Source organism: Callithrix jacchus, chromosome 16, assembly GCF_049354715.1.
Source record: "Callithrix jacchus isolate 240 chromosome 16, calJac240_pri, whole genome shotgun sequence".
NCBI lineage: Eukaryota > Metazoa > Chordata > Mammalia > Primates > Cebidae > Callithrix > Callithrix jacchus.
In genome coordinates this window covers 96523484-96545040 of record NC_133517.1, presented here as the reverse complement: position 1 = coordinate 96545040, position 21557 = coordinate 96523484, and the positions used below count along the sequence as shown (strand labels likewise).

The 21557-nt window shown below is 45.8% G+C and overlaps 1 long non-coding RNA gene across 1 annotated transcript; it reads right to left on the bottom strand.

The window, feature by feature from the left end:
- Positions 1-1015: 1015 nt before the first annotated feature.
- LOC103788684 (uncharacterized) lies at positions 1016-20596 on the bottom strand. Its single transcript, XR_614667.6, has 4 exons — positions 20474-20596; positions 19599-19716; positions 17694-17760; positions 1016-4571 (listed from the first exon to the last, which is right to left on the bottom strand). It is a non-coding gene; the product is annotated as an uncharacterized LOC103788684 (long non-coding RNA).
- Between the last annotated feature and the right edge of the window lie 961 nt (positions 20597-21557).

Here is a 21557-nt window from a genome sequence, read left to right as displayed (position 1 = left end):
CATCCACAAGTAGACACTACCACTGCCTGCCCTCCTCCAGCCCTGTACACCCACAGTCACCTGTTTGAAGTTCATCATTAGAAATTATTTAGGGCTAACAAGCTGCACTTTATTTAGGGTGTAAATACACTTTCTGGGTGAAGGGTTACGTCTACAAACCTTTCTTTATATTTCTATCTCATTTGCCCTCATTACATCTTATCTGAGCACTGAGGAAGGAGACAGGCAGCAGCAGAACTAGAGGAAGAAGAGGAGAAGGAGGAGGAAAAGGAGAAGGAAAAGAGGGACAGAGGATGAAGGATCCGGGAGGAGCCACACATCACTCTGAGTGAGACCAGCTTCCCTCTCAAGACGTCCTCTTTCCCTTACACCTCTAGCTTCTTTGCATTTAAGATGAATTCCAGAAAAATCCCCACTCACAAGGCCTCTCTCTGTTGGCACATACATGAAAGAAAGTTCTCTGGTTTGAGGTTTGGTGCAAACTTTTGCCACCAGCTCTGGTTGTTGTTTCCAGCCTCCGGTGGTTTCCTCCCCCGGCCCAGTCTCTCAGGCTTCCTTTTTCTCTGGGCAGCCTCTATTGCCAAACCAACAGGGTTTCTTCTGCAGCTTCTCAGCCACAGCCTGCAAGCATTTGGGATCTAGACGGTGTCCCTCCCAAGTCCTACTGCTCTTCTCCCCTTGGGCCCCTCGCTTACTGAATCCTGGGTCAGGGCACACAACTCAAGACAAGGTCAAGAGAAATCTGCGCTCTTCAACCCAGTGCCTCCTGCCCTCTATGGAACTGAGGCCAATTGTCCCCTCTTCCTTCTCTTTGAGCTCCTCTCCCAGAAAAGAAGCCACAAGACAAATGCAATAATGAACATGGTACACTTTCTGTACAGGTCAAAGAGACAGGAGAGAATCTAGGTCATATAACTCCAGAGAAATGACTTGAAATGCATCTTCCAGAATGATTTTCAGTGCTTCTTCTCCCCTCGCTGATGCCCTCCCCCTACCAACATGCCAAGACACTCAGTTTTGTCCCAGCTCTCTTTATTAAATGGTTCTTCAACCCTACCGGCAATGCTCTAGAAGGCAAAGTCCCATCTGTTACACTTCATTCAGCTGTACTAGAGAACAGTGGTTGGTTAAAAGCAAAGGTTCTGGGCCCAGATTGCCTGGATCAAATTCTAGCTCAAATAGGTAGTAGCTGTATGAATTTAGACAACTGATGGAACTTTTGTGTTTCCTCATCTGTAAAGTGAAGATAATAGTATCTACTGTACTACTCAGGAGGCTGAGGCAGGAGGTTCATGTGAGCCAGGAGTCAGAGGCTGCAGTGAGCTATGATCGCACCACTGCACTCCTTCGTCTGGGTGACACAGTGAGACCCAGTCTCAAACTTAAAAAATAATGATTTCCTAGAGTATTGTTATGAAGTCAAATGAGATGATACATAAAACTTAAAGCAGGGCCTGGCACACTGTACGTGTCACACCTAAGTAATATAGTGCTTACTTTAAGGGTTTATTCTTAGAAGACAGTTTGTCAACCACGTTTGCCCACTGAACACCCCCTTTGGGATCTAACCCCCACCCATGGCACACACCTTTTAAGGATGGCCAGAAGGTGTATGGTGAATGAAATTGCTTCATAGCAATATCTTTAAGCCAACATTCATTTGTTCAGGCTTGGAGAAATTCCTCCTCACAGCTTCTTTGAGCTTACTGACTTCTAATTAGTGAATGTACGCCTGCCCCAAGGCTCTTCACCACGCATTACATCACGCGGCTTCATTCCACAGTTTTCCATAAAACTTCCTCATGTCTTGCTAGTACACCCCCAAATCAACTCGTGCATCTCTGCCCCAGTTCCTGGTTCACACTGGTTTCCCTCGTGATAAATGATTATGACATTTACAATTTTCCAGGAAAACAGGGGCAACACAAGCCATAATAAACTGTGAAGCCAAATTTTGCTAAAGATAGCTATCAACCTATGCCACAAAGCCCAACTACAGTTGTAGGATTGCAGCAGGATGTTCCCATGGTAACCAACATACGTGCGAATCTTATAAACATATCTTAAGAAAGACAGTGAGTGGAAAACACGCTGCACTGAAGAGGGAAGAGCCAGGTCTGGCCCCAGCTCTGCGGCTGATCAGCTGGGTGGGCTAAGGCAGCTATTTATAACTGACCCACTGTCTCAGACTCTACCAGTATTTTTCAAATGTGAGCTCAGTTCACCTACATCAAAATTGATAGTTATGCTTTTGTAAAATACGTATTCTTGGGCTCCATCAGAACTACTAAATCAGAATTTCTGGGTGGGAGAACCAAGAATCACATTTTTAACAAGATCCCCAGGTGATTCTTAAATGCACTAAAATCTGAGAATCACAGGGCTCTCTAATCCTTCCACCAGCATGTTAGAGTTCCCTGCTTATTCGTGCAGGTCAGAAGTTGATTGCTTGGACCCAAAGAATCATTGCAAAAATCCCTGAGCCACAACCAAGCAGAGAATATGTTTGTCAGAATACTCTATCATTCAACCAATATTTGCCCAGTACTTTCTACATGTCAGGTACTATTCTTAGGATACATCAGTCAAAAGTGTGACAAATGCCTGCCCTCATGGAGCTCCCATTCTAGTGTATGGAAACAGACAATGAATAAGCTGTTAATTAATGTAAAGATGGATGAACTATGTAGTATGTAAATAGAGTAAGGAAGGTGGGGTCAGGATGGAGGGCTATTAAAATTTCTCCTAAATTATATGCATCCACAAAAATCAACTTACATGTTTATTACAAAGGCTTGACAGGCAGGCCCCACTGCATCTTGAAGGAGACCTTGGGAATGTAGTAGATGCTCTTGGTGCACGGCCCAATCCCCTTCAGGGCTTGTATAACTCCTCTGATAGAACTTCACTTCCAACCTCTCTCTTCACCCCATTCCTTCCACATCCTGTCAATGTCTCAATGACTAAGACTGGTGGGCCCCTGCCTGGAGGTAGGGACAACCTGGTGGTGTAGTTTGCACTCCCTGAGCCCTCTCCTTCCTAGTTTTCCCCTCCCCTATCCTGCTGTCCTCACTCCCAGTGTCTTCAGAGCACTCTTTGATAAATCACTTGCCTGAGAATCCCTGTCTCCAGTTCTGCTATTAACAGAATCCAGCCTAAGAGCAGGCCCTTAAGCAATAGGAGAGGATACTTACGGTCTACAGACTAGGAGGCTTGAAAATGGTTAGGGTTCACTCTCCCCCAAATCTTTATTGTTCCATTTTCATCCTCGATTTATATGTAAACATTCAGAGTCTCTGGGAGCTTGACATGACCCTGTGCTGGAAAGCAGCAAGGCACTCTGAGATGTCCTGCCTGCTATCTAACCCTCTGTTCTGACTCCTTCACTTCGTCAGCCAGACACTTTCCAAGTACCAACAATGTAGCAGGAGCCGTGCTGGGCTTGGGGATACAGCACAAACATAATAAGGTCCTCAGCATCATATTTAATGTTCTGTCAAACTGTTAATGCTTGAAAATGGGGCCGGGCACGGTGGCTCACACCTGTAATCCCAGCACTTTGGGAGATTGAGGCGGGTGGATCACAAGGTCAAGAGATCAAGACCATCCTGGCAAACATGGTGAAGCCCCATCTCTACTAAAACAAAACATTAGCTGGGTGTGGTGACAAGCGCTTGTGGTCCCAGCTACTCCGGAGGCTGAAGCAGGAGAATCGCTTGAACCTGGAGACGGAGGTTGCAGTGAGCTGAGACTGTGCCGCTGCACTCCAGCCTGGCAACAGTGTGAAAGTCTGTCTCCAAAAAACAGAAAAGAAAATGGCCCCAGCTTGTGCGTAATTAGCTGGCTTAAAGATAACGTTCACGTAGCTTTCTCATCAGCAATTTTTTAAAGCCAATTTTGACACAGCTTTGCCCAAATAAATGAACATTCTTATCTTGAAGGCCTTCTTGAAGCAGAGAAGGGCGGAGGGGGCAGAAGGGACCAGGGCCGGAGCATGTTCTAATGTAACATGAGAAAACACGTGCACGCCAGCGTTGTTTATTACAAAAAGCAAACCCCTGCTTTTTCTTCATTCACTGTTTCCCACACTCCCCCATCAGAGACTGATTTCTTTTCTCAGTGACGCTGACGGATGTCCAATGAGACATTCTTCACACTCTTGACAACACAGACATTCTTGAAATATTTGCAAACCTAAGAAAATTCTTAGGAGGTTTTCTTTCAAATAAATTTGGTAATATAACCTTTCTCTGCTCCTGACATCTTGTGGTAGGGAGGAGGGGCGGGCTGGGGGTTGTGGGGTGGGGAGGCAGGCAACACGGAAACAAAAAATTAAATGGGGGTTTATCTGTAGAAATTTACCAGGGGCCTCAGTGGTGAAGGCCAACCTGCCTGCTAGCCCCAGATAGCTGAGAAGGCCTGGGTCGGAGAAGAGGGTCGGGTGAGGGTCTTGAACTGGCGGAGCTTCTCCCAAGGGGCTGAGCAGTCAGAAGCAGTCGGAAGGCTCCAGGTGCAGTCGGAAGCTTGATGCGTAGTCAGAAGCTCCAGGAATATTTGATGGACATGGTTTCCTACAGGCAAAAGGAAATAGTTTTGCATCAGTAAAGGGCTGAGGTCATTGCCTCCTGGTGTTTTTCTCCTGGCTGGAGAGAGGAGGGGCTGTAGAATTTAGCAGGGAGACAATGATGGTTACTCAGTGCTGCAAGTTTCCGGCAAGCAGGAAGAGCAGCTGTGTTACTTACAGGCCACTTTCCCTGTGTCTATTCACAAGCCCCCCCAAGAAAGAGCCTGTGCCTTCGGGGCGCATTTCCTCCCCTGCATCTCTCTCCTCACAACCAAGAGCAAGGCCTAGAACAGTGGCACTCAGGGAATGAGTGCAGGAGAATCACCCAGGCATGGGGGGCCAACGCAGAGGCGGATTCAGTAACTCCTGGTTGGTGGGACCTCACAGTCTGCGTCTCTACCAAACTCCAGGTAATCCCAGTGCCCACGCGGTCTCGGAACTACACTTGGATAGCGGTGGCATAGCTGGTTCCAAACCATCTACTCATGCTGCGGGAGGGGAGGAGGAGTTGGCCCATGTGGTTATATTGAAAAGGTGGTGCTTTTCTGATGACAGCAAATCTCCAGTCTTAGCCCTGGAAACTACTCCAGAGATGGAGTGCTGCTGCTATTGCTGTCTCTTACTGCCCTTCTTTCTCCATCACACAGTCCAGCATGACTGATGCTGTGGCCAGCTGCCTCAGTATCTCAGCACAGGGTAGCCTCCTGGAAAAGAACATTCACAAGACACAAAAGCATAAAAATAAATTTCGCATCCACCAGGCAATTCTCTGCTCAGTCACCCCACCTCCAGCTGCTTTCTGAGCAGCATTGAGCAGCCATTCAGCAAGGCAGCCTTTCCTCTGCTGTAGGAAGGCGTGCTTCTAGCTGGAGCTCACTCCCCCTCTGCAGCAGAGTGTGCTTTTCATTAAACAGCCACTCCAGATGAAAGGGCCATTTGCTTCTAAATTGTGTAAATGGCTATTTCTTTATTGCTCTCCTAACAGGGGCTGCCCTAAAATTGGCATGAAGGGCTTCCAGTTTGCATTTTTCCTGTTTTGCAAGCCTCACTCAGTTTTCACAGCTTTTGAACTCTCAATTCCAGCCTGCCTGAGTGGGTGAGAGAGCAGGGGGTGGGGCATGGCGGGGGTAGAGGGATCTCATTAGCCCAGGCTAAGAGCAGCCTTGGCAAGGAGCCAGGGGAGGGAGGCCTTGTTAGGTGGAGTTGGCACCTGGCTTGTTGTGTGGTTAATGACTCAGGGACCATAAGAGAACCTGGGTAAGGTGCAGTTTGGGCAACAGCAAATAACTGGCTTGAGTCATGGCTGGATGTTTACCGTATTATTTAGAAGGAAAGCTGGAGCTGTGATGATTCCTAAACAGAGAAAGGCAGGCTGACGCAGACATGAAAGCTGTCGAGTCAGAATAAGGTATGCCTGGCGGCTTTGTCTCCAGGATGCTGTGTTCTTTGATTTGTCATAGAGGATGGCGTGGTTCCGAACAGCAGATCACTGTTCAGAAGCATCCTAGCATTAAGTCAATCAGAGAGTGCCCTCCTAGGTGGAGAGGGGGAGGGCAAATTGCTTCAGGAGAGGTAATGACATTGTCTTCTTCTTGGAGGCTACCTCAGCTCACCAACAGGTCCCTGAAACTGTGCACCTTGGCCCTGGCTTCTGCAATGCCAAGTCAGGGCTGGACTGAACTGACAGGTCCTTCAATAATCTGGGATAGACACAACTTTCTTGCCTGGACCATGTTGGATCTCTTGGGGACATTCTCAGAGGGTATGGGTCTGGGCTAGGCTCTGTGCTGGGAAAAGGGCCCTTAAGGTAGATGGGAGAGTTAATATGTTTAAAGAGCTTAGACCATTGTCCAGCACATTATAAGCCCTAAATAAATAATCACTATTTTTATTAGGCAATCTGATTCATTCCAGAGGTGCCCCCAAACCTCCCCAGAACTGAATGGCACTAGCTAGTCAGAAGTAATCCTGCCCAAGTTTCTGTAATGTGTGTTGCAGCAAGTTCTTTACTGATCAAAGAGTAAGCATTTTCCATTGATTTATGTCTTTAACAAAATAATTGAATGAGCATGGGTTTAAAGTTGCTTTCTGAGTAGCGGGGAAAATGAGTTAGTTATAGCTGACTCTCAGGGAATGACATGGTAACCCCCACATTTGCCAGCGATGCTGTAGCAGAACTGAACACTGAAGCCACACTGCCTGGGTTTTACTCCTGGCTCTGCTGCTTCCCAGCCCTGACTTTGGGCAAGAAACTTTACTTCTGTACCTCAGTTTCCTCAACTGTAGATGGGAATGACAAGAGAACCTATCTGAGAGAGTTGTGGTGAGGACCGAGTGGGTTCATGTGTGGAGAGAATTTAGCATAGTGCCTGGCATATAACTAGTGCTACTATATTGTCACCCCTTTGGAGGTACTGGTGTCATTTGTCATCTGTCTACCAGTGGAAAGAAGGCCAGGAACTACCACTGTGGATTGTCTGTGTGTCATTCCATCAGTAAATTGGTTGGGAACTTGGTTCAGTAGTACTTCTCCTCCTGTACTAGATTGCACATGAAGGCAGTGAATGTCCCGTTTTATCAATGACTGAATCCCCAACACCTGTAACAGGCCTGGGCCATTGAACAATGTTGGTCCTTGATAAACATCTGTGAAATGTTGAGTCAATGAATTAACATAAATTGAAAGGACTTCAGCCAGGAGTGGTGGCTCATGCCTGTAGTCCCAGCACTTTGGGAGGCTGAGGTGGGCGGATCAAGACATAAGGAGTTCAAAACCAGCCTGGCCACCATGGTGAAACACCGTCTGTACTAAAAAGTACAAAAATTAGCCAGGTGCAGTGGTGCGTGCCTGTAATCCCAGCTACTTAGGAGGCTGAGGCAGGAGAATCACTTGAACCTGGGAGACAGGGGTTGCAGGGGTTGAGATCATGCCACTGCACTCCAGCCTGGGTGAAAGAGCAAGACTCCCTCTCAAAAGAAAGAAAGAAAGAACTTCATGAGTATCTGCTAGGTTGACAATATTTTTCCAGGGTAAGAATTGTTGTCTGGCTCACTCTGCCTCCGTCTGTCTACTCCATCCTACGGTCCATCCTCAAGTGTCTGCATTTTGCCTAGGGATTAAGCAACAGGGGAGTTTGGCTTGCAGAGAAGCTGCACTGTGTTCTGGTTCTCTTCCAGCCCGCAGTGAGCCTGACACCCCACTGTGCATCTGTATGCAGAGAAATTTCAGAGAAATTTGGGGGAGGCTCCAAACTATTCTAGCGGCTGCTCTAGAGGAGTCTGAGGAAGTAGAGTGTAAGTGAAGCTTCGGAGAAGTGAAAGTGTGGTTAGGAGGAAATAAAAGAAAAGAGCAAAATAAAAGCATATCTGTAGGGGACACCTGTCATGTTTCCTGGCTACACAGCATCTACCGAAAGTCCCTCCAGTGTTTGGTGCCTTACGAGCTCATCAGAAAACATATTCCTAGTCTCCCTTGCCACTACTGCCCTGGCGTGTGATCTGGGCTCCACCCTCCAGACATGCTTGTGTGAGACTTGAGCCTTCACTTTGAAAGTGGCCAATGTAAGAATGCCAGTGCCATCCAGAATCCATTTCCTGGTGAAGATGGTGGAGGGGATGTTTTGTAGGGGCAGTGACTGAAAGGTCAAATTCCTGGTTCAGAAGTGCTACTACTGGCCAGGAGTAATCCCAGCACTTTGGGAGACTGAGGCAGGTGGATCACCTGAAGTCAGGAGCTCAAGACCAGCCTGGCTAACATGGTGAAACCTCATTTCTACTAAAAATACAAAAAATTAGCCAGGCGTGGTGTTGCATCCCTATACTCCCAACTACTTGGGAGGCTGAGGCAGGAGAATCACTTGAACCTGGGAGGCGGAGTTTGCAGTGAGCCAAGATAGCGCCATTGCACTCCAGCTTGAGCAACAAGAGTGAAACTTCATCTCAAAAAAAAAAGAAGTGGCCAGGCGAGGTGGCTTACACCTGTAATCCTGGCACTTTGGGAGGCTGAGGCGGGCAGATTGCCTGAGATCAGGAGTTTGTGACCAGTCTGGGCAACAATTGTGAAACCCTGTCTCTACCAAAATACAAAACATTAGCCAGGTGTAGTGGCATGGGCCTGTAGTCCCTGTACTCTGGGGGCTGAGGCAGGAGAATTGCTTGAACCTGGCAAGCAAAGGTTGCAGTGAGCCAAGATCACACCACTGCACTCCAGAGTGAGACTCTGTTTCAAAAAAAAAAAAAAATTAAAAAAAAAAAAAAAAAAAAGGAAGTGCTCCTACTGGTGCTGAGGGCAGCAGCAGCTGCAGTAAAGTAAGATCCTGGTTTATGTAGTGACACTGAGATCTGCAGCATCCAGTGCCTGGTGGCAGTGGTGATAGAACAGATCTGTGAATGTTATTTCTCAAAACAGCCCCAAGCCTGTTCTCCAGCTTCCTGATAATTCTGCGAGCTACTAATACCCTTTGTGTAAACTCCTTTTCTACCAAAGAAATTTAAGTGAAAAAGTGCAGACTGCTGAACCACAAAACACATGTTTAGAGCATAACCCAGGAAAGAAAATGAAAAAAAATTGTGTGGTTAAATACACATAATATAAAATTTACCGCTTTAACCACTTTTGTGTTTAATTTAGTAGCATTAAGTACATTCACAATATAGTGAAGCCATCACCACTATCCACTTCCAGAACTGTGAAAATGAAAAATTTTAACATAGATTAATGTCTTTGAATATTCCACATTTCTAGGTCAGTTTTAATTCAAGTTAACATTTAATTGTCTGATTTCTACAACGTAAGCTCCACAGCTCTGTTGTTTATTGCTGTATTACCAACATCTTGTAGATGCAGGAAAAATATTTGGTATTGAGTGATCTAATGGGATATTCTTGAGTCTAGTTTTTGTGCAATGCCTGAGCATCTGGATGGGGGTGTAGACAAGTGTATACATGCAGTGTATGGGAGTAGATGCTCCATTAATTGGAAGAAGTGATGTTATTGAAGGTGCGAAGCAGCGATTCCCAGCCAGGGCACATCTGCACCTTGAATATAGGGGCTGGAAAGGCTGAGGTAGATTACACTTTTACCTGGAATGAAGCTAACGAGGTCAACTAAAAGGCTCCCATGGGTGGGATTAAAACAAGTTAGTTTCTGCTTCTCAGAAGCTCAGACTGGCTTTCAGTGATATCATAAGAATTTCTTAAGAGTTTGGGGGGGGAAAATTAATAATAAAACAATATTTGCCGGTGCAAGAGTTAAGGGACCATTTGGTCATTTATTCAATAGTATTATTGAGCAAGTTCTTTTCTGGTAACTGAAGTATCTGCAGGAAACAAAACAGACATGTGCCTGATATTGAGACCTTAAAACATCAGATGTATCTGCTGGGGAAAGTGCTAGAAAGGACAATAAGGCTGGGTAAGGGTGGAGAGAGCGACTAGAGGTGTATGTGATTTTTGGTAGTGTCATCATGTAGGATCTCTGAGAAGGTGACATTTGGGCGAGGACCTGAGGGAAGGGAGGGAAGGTGCTGCGGGGACATCGAGAGTGTTCTAAACACACAGAACAGGAGGTACAGAGCTTGGAGGAAGGACCATGCTTGGCAAATCCCTGCAACAGCAAGGAAGTCCATGTGGCCAGAGTGGAGCATGGGGAGAGTTGTAGGCGAGAAGGTCAGAGAGGCAGCCGAGAAGATGTTTATGCTCTAGAATATCCTGAATGAATCTTGCTGGGCATGGCACACATACCTCCATGGTCCCAAACGCAGTGTTTGTCTGAAGCATTCACCGCCCTGCAGGAGGAGGATGAAGGGACCACTGGCTCTTTCCTCCCAGGCTTTCTGATAGCTTTGCCTTCAGTCCTAGTTATCATGATGAATTGCCATTTTCATTCTCTAGCTTTCTGGGCACAAGCTGGCTTTTCTGCAGTGAGAGGGGAGCCGTTGGTCTGCTTTCAGCAAGCCCCGGGCAGAGTGTCGCCTCTGTGCCTGGCACGGGGCTGGCCACGTTGCTGGTGACTGGGGTGTGATCCTTATTCACTCAGGAAAAGATGCAAGTGTGAGAGGAAAAGTGGAGAGTGAACGTGGAAGCACAAAGGGAGAAGAGAGAGCTAGAATGAAGGGGCCTATGAAAATGCGAGTCCCCACGTCCCCGAAAGCATTGGCTTGGGCCTCTGGAAGATGATTGCATTTACTTCTGCCTCATAGTTTCTCATTCATTTTCCTGATATTAAGAGAAAAGAGTGCTGGGGCTGAGCAGGGAGTCTAATGAACACAGCAGGGGTTCTGTGTTCCTTCCTGGGGCGCTCCGGATGTGGAATGCGTCAGATTTGGAGCTGGCATGCTGGAGCCAACCACAGCCACGCCTACCCCCTGCAGAGTTGAACATCTGATTAAATACATGGGGAATGATGCTGTTTTCTTTCAGCCCGTGCTTTGCTGACACCACCTGTCCTTTGATATAAAACTGAATCTACCAGAATCAGCAGTTCCATGTTGGGAAGGGCAACGCGGTATTTCTCTCCATCTGATATGTACTCTCAGTGTCCCTGAGTTCCCAGCCTTCTGCGAGCTCATTTTCTTTAACACTAGGTAGTGATAGCCTGAATCCTTGCTCTGCGTGACTGCAGAATACTAGGGCCCTCTGGATAGTACTGAAGATATCTGGAGTGCCTGTGTGTCCTGGATGTTACCTGTCGCTTACCACCTACCTCCCATCCCATACCTTCCCTTTCTCTGCTGTAGCTGTCCCTCCAGTCTCTCATACTATTGCCTCTTTCTGCTCTGCTTCTACCTGGTCGTGGACAGTCTTCCCCTTTATTAGTCTGGTATGTGTGTGGAGGCAGGGCTGAGTCAGATGGTTTTTTCTAAAGTAGGGTCTTACTTCAACATCCAGGTAGAGTGCAGTGGTGTGATCTCGACTCACTGCAGCCTTCACTTCCCAGGTTCAAGGCATCCTCCCACCTCAGCCTCCTGTGTTAGCTGGGACTACAGGCATGTGCCACCATGCCTGGCTAATTGTTTTTTGCATTTTTAGTAGAGACAGGCTCTCACCATGTTGCCCAGGCTGGTCTTGAATGCCTGGCCTCAAGCAATCTGCTCACCTCGACCTCCCAAAGTGCTGGGATCACAGGGATGAGCCATGAGAGTCAGAATATTTAACAACTGCCGTGGCCTTCACAGAGAATGGCCAATCCATCCTAAAGGGTCCTTGTGGTGTCAGGCATAACCCTTGAGGTTCTGGATCACCGGGTGGCTAAGGGGGCTTGGAGTGGGCTGGGGTACTCAAGGTAACAGTGTACTAGGGAATAACTGGGAGAGAAAGCCTCAGGACAGAGGCTATTTACCAACCCGTATGAAGTATGTTAATATTTTAACACCAAGTACAGCTGTACAGTCTGTGCTCACTCAGTTTTGTGTAACCGATTTGCTGGAGGATTGAGCACATTGCTTGTACAACTGAAAATTAGATCTTAAACATCTCTGTAGGTCCATCATCATCCCCTATTAGAAGGAGCCCCTCATTGACAGTCTCTTTTTGGCCACCAGTTGGCCTCCATGACTGTGGGGTCTCTTCCCTCAGAACCAATTTCTTTCTCAAATCTGCTTTCACACTCAAGCCTAGAATTTTTCCCAGCTCAGCTCAAACCAGAACTTCTGTATTTTACATTTGTTGGGGACAAACTGACAATGCCTTCACAAAAACAACCAAAAATCCTGCCCAAGGAAACCATAGTCGATTTTACTTACTTATGAACAACCTCAGTCCACCTTCCCTCATTTTTGCAAAGCCAAGTACCATGAAATGTTTTCTTACACAGTAGAGCAGTTTTATCTCTAGGATGAATTCTGTTCTCATCCCCTAAAGCAGGAGTTACAACTTGCAGCCATGTTTTAAAATAGCATTTTGGGGTTTCTGTATTAGACATGAAAATCATCTAGCTTTCCATGTCTGAGGTACATCATAGAGGCTGAATAAATGCTATTAAGAGGCTCAATAAATAAATTTCTCCATCATTCCTTAGTCATACCTCCTACTAGGTTCTCAATAATCTTATCGAGGAATTTAATTAATTGATTGATTGCCCCATTTATTAATCTGTTCAACAAATAGGTATTTAGAGCCTACTATGTGTTATCCCTTAGTAGGTTCTCAATAACTTTATTGAAGAAATTAATTGATGGATTGATTGTTCCATTCATTCATTCATTAATCTGTTCAACAAATATATATTTAGAGCTTACTATGTGTCGGACACTGTGCTCATTGGAAAAATGGGAGAACAAGAAGGACAAAGATCACTGCTCTCACAGAGCTTACATTTTAATGGGGGAGACAGCAATCATAAATAAATAAGTATTTAAAACATAGAGTACTGAAATAGAAATAAGTGCTAAGGAGCTAAAAAGCAGGAAGATGCATGGGCAGGTGGGGGAGGGGAGTGGGTGATTTCAGATAAAGAACTAGGGAGGCCACTGAAGGTCAGGTTACATCTGAGTGAAGACCTGCAGGAGGAGAAGGTGAACCGTGCTGATATCTGGGGAGGATGAGGAGCAGAAAACCCATTGCCACATGATGAGCAAAACCAATGACCCTGAGAAAGCGCAGTCTGTGATGTGATCAGATTGAAATACAGACAGGTACTTTTGGTGGTCTTTGCTTTTTCTTTCATTGGATTAGAATTTTTTTTGAGATGGAGTTTCACTCTTGTCGCCCAGGCTATAGTGCAGTGGCGGGATCTTGGCTCACTGCAACCTCCACCTCCCAGGTCCAAGCAATTCTCCTGCCTCAGCCTCCCGAGTAGCTGGGATTACAGGCTTATGCCACCACACCTGGCTAATTTTTTGTATTTTTAGTAGAGATGGGGTTTTTCCATGTTGGCCAGTCTGGTCTCATACTCCTGACCTCAGGTGGTCTACCTGCCTCAGTCTCCCAAAGTGCTGAGATTATAGGCATGAGCCACTGTGCTCGGCCTAGGGGTGTGTGTGTGTGTGTGTGTGCACGCATGCGTGTGCATTTTCAATGAATAAATTACTTCGTCTCCCTTGTCAGTGCTTTTGGCAATCATCACACTTTTCCCTCCATCTCATTCATTACAGGAGGATGAATATCCCTGGCACCGTTGTGTCCGACTACTAAACTTATGGTATTTATGATTTGTTTAGGGCAGCAAATAAAAACAAATGTGACATTTACTTTCCTGGTGTTCTGCATTTTCCCCAGCAAGTCAGTCATGATGGTTAATTAACTTCGGGCTACATTAATGTACTGAACCAAGTACAGCTGTTCCAAATAAGTCCGCATTGAAATGACCCAATAATAACTGTTTACTGTCATGTTTCCAGAAGCACAGTTGCCCTGGGCAATTTTGTTCACTCACAAACTCTGTTGCCTATAGCAATAAATGTCTAGATTTAGGCTGATAGGAACCTGTGAGGAGTGATCAATTTTTAGAGGATTTCAAGATTGAAAAACAGTTCTGTCCTCTAGCAGCTTATGTGCCTGTCACTTCTTGTGCCTCTCTCTTTTTTTTTTTTTTGAGATGGAGTCCCGCTCTGTTGTCCAGGCTGGAGTGTGGTGGCACGATCTTTGCTCACTATAACTTCTGCCTCCGAGGTTCAAGCAATTCTCCTGCCTCAGCCTCCTGAGTAGCTGGGACTACAGGTGTGTGCCACCCTGCCAGGCTAATTTTTGTATTTTTAGTAGAGACTGGGTTTTGCCATGTTGGTCAGGCTGGTCTCAAACTCCTGATCTCAAATGATCCACCTGCCTCAGCCTCCTAAAGTACTGGGATTACAGGCGTGAGCCAACCATGCCCGGCCCTGAGGTAGCATTCTTAATAATGAGGTTCACATGGCAAAGCAGCCCAATGCTTTTTAGCTCTTCCCTGCTTTTTAGCTCCTTACAATTTAGCCCTGTTTCATGGGCCGCTGTTACACGTGAAGAATGCTGCTGTGTGGAGCCCCCTTCCGTGTATTACATGTCCTTCAGGAGGGGCATCTTTGAAAGGAGTGGCCAGCCTATTCCCAGTAACCCAGGTGTATGGGTGCCCGGCCAGGCCAGCCAGCCCGCCTCCCTTCTTATTCACCCATGACCTTCAATAGTTTGGTTAAATTACCCACCAGAGGAAAGTATTGTCTGCATGGTAAAACGGAAAAAACAAGTCAGTAAAATTCACATACTTATATAAAACGAGTTCTAATTACGGCTTCCTTGTTTATTTGGGTGAGTCATTTCACCTCTCTGAGCTATAGTTTCCTCATTTGTTAACATGGGAAGAATAATCATGCCAATCTCATAGGGCTGTGGTATCAAATAAATAAAGCATCTCACATGATGCCTACCATGGCAAGAAACCATGGCCACTATATTTGAGTTATTTCGGAGATCAAATTAGATCATAGCTGGGGAAGTACTTTGTCCTTTGTAAAGAATCACCACCACTATCACCACCACCACCACCACTATCACCATCACCATCATTACCACCACCACCACCACCAATTACCACCATCATCATTACCATTACCACCACTACCATCATTACCACCACCACCATTACCACCACTACCATCATTACCACCACCATCATTATTACCATCACCACCATTACCACCACTACCATCATTACCACCACCATCATTATTACCATCACCACCATTACCACCACTACCATCATTACCACCACCATCATTACCATTACCACCATTACCACCACTACCATCATTACCCACCACCACCAATTACCACCACAACCATTACCACCACTACCATCATTACCACCATGACCAATTACCACCATCACCACCATCACTACCACCATCATTACCACCATTACCATCATTACCACCACCATCATTACCATTACCACCATTACCACCACTAGCATCATTACCACCACCTTCATTACCATTACCACCATTACCACCACTACCATCATTACCACCATCATTACCATTACCACCATTACCACCACTACCATCATTACCACCATCATCATTACCATTACCACCATTACCACCACTACCATCATTACCACCATCATCATTACCATTACCACCATTACCACCACTACCATCATTACCACCACCATCATTACCATTACCACCATTATCACCACTACCATCATTACCACCACCATCATTACCATTACCACCATTATCACCACTACCATCATTACCACCACCTTCATTACCATTACCACCATTATCACCACTACCATCATTACCACCACCTTCATTACCATTACCACCATTACCACCACTACCATCATTACCACCACCTTCATTACCATTACCACCATTACCACCACTACCATCATTACCACCACCTTCATTACCATTACCACCATTACCACCACTACCATCATTACCACCATGACCAATTACCACCATCACCACCATCACTACCACCATCATTACCACCATTACCATCATTACCACCACCATCATTACCACCACCATCATTACCACCACTACCATCATTACCACCATCATTACCACCACCACGAATTACCACCATCACCACCGTCACTACCCTCATCATTACCACCACTACCATCATTACCACCACCATCATTACCACCACCATCATTACCACCACCAAGAATTAACCATCACCACCACTATCATTACTACCACCACCATCACTACCACCATTACCACCATCATCACTACCACCACCACCACTATCACTACCACCACTACCACCATTAATTACCACCACCACCATCACTACCACTATCACCACCATCAATTACCACCACCACAACCATCATTACCACCATCACCAATTACCACCACCACCACTACCATCACCACCATCATGATTACCACCAGCATCACCACCACCACCACCACCACCATTACCACCACCAGCATCAATTACCACCACCACTAATATTATCACCATCATCACCATCACTATCACCACCCTACTATCATCCCTGTCTTTTACACACTTATAAACCTCTCTTCACCTGAACACATTGCTGAATATACCAATGACGTTTAATTTCTATTATTTCATGATGATGCAGTCTGCTCTGGTGAAGGCCATGAGACTAAAATCAGAAACCTTATGTTCTAGGCACCACTAAATCTTTATGTGACCTTAGAGAAGTCACTTAAACCCTCTGAGTCTTATTTGCCTCTTTGCAAAATGGAGAAGTTGGAGCCCCAAATTTTCATAATGCTCAAAATTTTACAATCTGGTGTAAAGTGAAGGCAAAACGGGCACTGTGAGTATCGATTTCTGTGAAATGAGAGGTCTGGAAAATTTCAGCTTCAGCCTCAGCTTTCTTGTTCTCCCTAAATTCAGCCTCACTGTAGCCAATTCATCTTCTCAGAAAGGCCAGAAGAACTTCCTTAAATGAAAACTCGATGACATGACTTGGTCACTTAACAACTGTCAGCGGCTTCCCATTGTCTTAAGAATAGAATCTAAACTCTATGGCATGACATACTAAGGGCAGCTTGAGACCATGAAACACTGAAAGAACATATATGTCCCCTATTGAGCACAGAAGTAAATGCAAACTGTGATACTTCAACAGAATACTATTCGCAAGTTAAAATAGTGTTGTAAAGACTAAGTAATAGCATGGAAAGTACTTACAATGAAATAAGTTAAAGAATGCAAGCAAAATATTTTATATATAGTATAATTATAGCTATGCTAAATAAGACAAAACAGTTTATTTTTAAAAAAAAAAATATAGTTTTTCAAAACCCCAAACATAAATAGTAGTTGATTTGAGCAGTTTTTTCCTCCTTTGTAACTCTACTGTTTTGTAATACTTTTTGTTTAATGAGTGCCATTATTAAAAAATTTTTAAATATTCAATGCTTTTTAAAAAATTCCGAAAGTAAATTATGTTCATTTTAGAAACTTCAAAAAATTCAGCTAAGAAAAAACCCCTAAAACTACATGTATTCCTTGTTTCTCAGACATAACCACTGTTAAATCCTCTTACAGATTCTTCTTCTTCTATATTTCTGTATCCATGCAAATCTAAAACATTATACAAATTCTGGCACTCAGAGTGGCTCTGTCCAGATGAGCATGCCCTTAGAGGGTTCCCATTTCCTGAAGCTCACCTGGCCTGGGTGTTATGTCTCACGTAAGGGTTACTCACTTTTTCTACCGTGGTGGCAGCTCTCATTCCTACTTCCTGGATTCATGGATGGAAGGTGCTTCTGGGTCTAGGAGATAAGAAATGTATGTTTCCTTCCTTCCTTCCTTCCTTCCTTCCTTCCTTCCTTCCTTCCTTCCTTCCTTCCTTCCTCCCTCCCTCCCTCCCTCCTTCCTTCCCTCCTCCCTCTCTCTCTCTCTTTCTCTTTTTCTGCCAAGGCTGGAGCACAATGGCGCGATCTTGGCTCACTACAATCTCTGCCTCCTGGGTCCAAGCGATTCTTCTGCCTCAGCCACCCGAGTAGCTGGGATTACAGGTGCATGCCACCACACCCAGCTAATTTTTGTATTTTTAGCAGAGATGGGGTTTCACTGTGTTGACCAGGCTGGTCTTGAACTCCTGGCATCAAGTGATCCACCCACCTTGGCCTCCCAAAGTGCTGGGATTACAGGTGTGAGCTGCTGCACCCTGCCAAGGAGAGAAAAATGTTTTCTAAGTGAGGTTCAGTTGCTTTCTTCTTCTCATTTTACTCTTAATGCACAGAAAGCAAACTTTTGAACTCCCAATACGATTTAATAACAGAGGCATTAGTCATGGATATTTAATCATTCCTAATGGTGAACTTGTAAAACTCTCTGGCCACTTTCATGAACACCGTTTCTTAGAGTTTCTGAAAAGGTGGCACCCCACTGTTCCCATGACTGGAGGAAATAAAAACTGAAAGTAGGATGAGGCTCTTCTGTGGACCTGGCCCACAGCTGGGTAACTGGTGATATGAATGGCAAATTTTCTCATTTATGCTCACAAAGATAGTTTCACCAAGATTGGAAACTGGTAGGGAGACTTGTGTAGAAATTCAGCCCACTCACCAAGACTCATCCTACCGGGAACCAGGCTTTGGGGCTTGCCCAAGCAAACTGTGAAACAAGTGTACTCATGGTGACTCTATATAGTAGATGCGCCAGGTGCCAGGGTACAGTGGCTACCGAGACAGCAAGATCCCTTCTGGTGGTGGAAATGCCCCCTTCTCTCAAAATAAGAGTAAATCCAAGACTCAGTTCTGGGATGAGCAACAGGAAGGGTTTTCCTGGAAGAGGCTATGACACATGCAAAGATGGAGACAACCTGGGTATGTCCAGGGGACAGAAGCAAGACCAGGGCATCTTCAGAGCAGTGAAGGGAAGTGGCAGAGGATGAGGTGGAATTCTCAGGGGATTTAAGACCATGGTGAACTGTGGGGATGTCACTGTCAGGGCAGTGGAGAGTTGCAGAAGGAGTTTAAGCAGATCAGAGACCCAAGGCTGGACTCGGGCAACTGTGGCCTCTCTTTCACTCCCCTCCAGGTACCCACCTCACCCCTGCCCCCTGTGTTCTTAGCTGCCCTCAAATCCTAGATTTTTTTTCTTTGAGATGGACTTTCACTCTGTCACTGGGGCTGCAGTGCAGTGGTAGGATCTCGGCTCACTGCAGCCTCTGCCTCCCGGATTCAAGTGATTCTCCTTCCTCAGCCTCCCAAGTAGCTGGGACTACAGGTGCGCGTCAACATGCCTGGCTAATTTTTATTTATTATTTATTTTTTGGTAGAGATGGGGTTTCACCATGTTGGCCAGGCTGGTCTTGAACTCCTGACCTCAAATGATCTGCCCACTTCAGCCTCCCAAAGTGCTGGGATTACAGGAGTGAGCTACCGCGCCCGGCACTCAGAGCCTAGATTTTTAAAGTGACTTTCAATCTTAAGAGGCAAACAACAGAAGACACCTTCAGGATTCTGCACTGCAAAGGCAGTCAAAGCCTCAGCAATGAGGGCTGATTACCTGACTACAGAATTATAGGTGTTGGCCATGGAAGCAGGAGAGAAGTGGTGGAACGTTCTTTAATTATGGGCTGTTCTCCAAGTTCATCACATACCTCACGAAGGGTTCAGATTAGTCTCGAAGGAAGCTGAGAAAGCACCTGTTGCCAGTGTTCCTGATGGTGGAACAGCAGAACCATCACCATATAGAGGACAGGATTAGAATCCTAGGGGCTTAACAACAGAAAGGAGCCTTGAGTTCCTCTGAGCCACAGCCCACCCATCACCCAGGCTCTTCTGAAGGACAGGCTAAAATAATGATTTCACTTCTGTCAGGTTTTCATAACTGGCATCTCATAATGTTTTTCATCTGAGGAACGACTGGGGAAAGAGCCAGTGGGGTCTAGGTTATCCACAAATTAGACACCTAATCTTGATGTCATCAGAAGCGGTGTTTCGTTTTCATGAGAAATGAACGTAACCCTTGAATGACGACTGAGCTGACAGCCACAGCATTATCTCCCGCCTTCTCTTATCATGCAGGGCTTTAGGGTATTTTTCTAACACATCTTTGTGTCCTCTGAAATCTTACCAGGCAGCTGCTGCAATACATGTTTTGAATTTTGGAAGTTTTAATGCAATAAAGCAATCACCTGTTGCCTGAAGACAGGGTCAAATATTTTCAGGTGGCTCTCAGATGCCCCAAGAAATTTCTTCTCTCTTCTACCCTTCTTCCTCCCCACCAAATCACATGCCCCCACCCACACCAACACATACGTCTTATTCTCCCTTCAGAACCCCAGTCTCAGCTTGGCACCATGGACTCCTTGTCACCGGTGTCAGCAGTTCACTCTGGTTAGCCCATTTCCTGCCCCGGCCTGTATAAGGCTAGCACAGTGATTGTTCCATCTGCTCTGCAGAAAGGCAAATGTCACCCTCTGATGTTTACTTGCTTTGAAGTCTCTTGGCCATGGCATGTGGGGAAACTTACCTGCTCTATGAGACTCCTCCTCACCCCTGTTGTGGGCACACAGGCCCTTCTAGTTGCAATTGCTCATTTCTATCCTCTTCCTTCTGTTTCCTATCCTTTCGGTGGTAGGACTTCTTATCATTTACTAACAAAAATAGCAACAACACTTACCAGGGACTTATTATGAGTCAGATGCTCTTCTAAGCACATTTGGATCTCTTAGCTCATTTAACCGTCGCAACAAGCATCCGAGGTCGATGCAATCATAGACCCTACTGATAAACAAGAAAAGCAAGACACCGAGAGAGGCTAAAGTCACCTGTCCAAGGTCACCAAGGTACTAAGTGGCAAAATCAGCGCTCTTAACCACCATGGGTCTTTTCTGCCTCTGAATTTCTTCTTTTCCATTAATCTCCCAGACCAAATTCAACCAGCTCTCCCTACTCTGTGCCAAGGACCTTGCCAGATACTTGGGATTCAAGGATGAATACATTGAACCCTTGCCTGCAGTCTAATTGAGATGAGCAGGCATGTGGCAGACTACAGTGTGCTGGGTGGGGAGGCTGGCCAGGGTGCCACAGGAGGGGGAGGTCCTGCCTTTGAAGGGCAAGTTGGAGCCTGTGATACCTTATCTGAAACATTTACGTGGGAGTATGTGACAGTGCTCGAAACCATTTAAGCTTCTCTTCCACTGCAAGATGGTATTTTGTTTGCTTCCTGCTGTCTGTCTTCAGCTTTTGAAACCTCAATTATCTTTCCCTTTTACTCCAGAAGAAGAGTTTTTGAGCTTAGCTGTGCATCAAAATCACCCATGTGGCAGCGGCTGGCTGGTTTTCCTGCTGGCTCTGCAGTTGATCAGTTTCTCAGTCCCTTACACTCAGAGGTGGCATGTGCCTGCGGCTGGCCGATGGAGTGAGGATGGAAGTGAGGCCGCTCACCCTCAAGCCTGGCCCATAACACCTCTCTTGAATCCTTCTTCCCTTCCTTCCTCTCCCAGACAGATTTGAGCATCCAGTGGAGGACTCGGTGGGGATTCCAATGTGCATCCCAGTTTGAGAATCACTGACCCCACACATTTGATTGAACCACTGCTCGCTACCTTTGC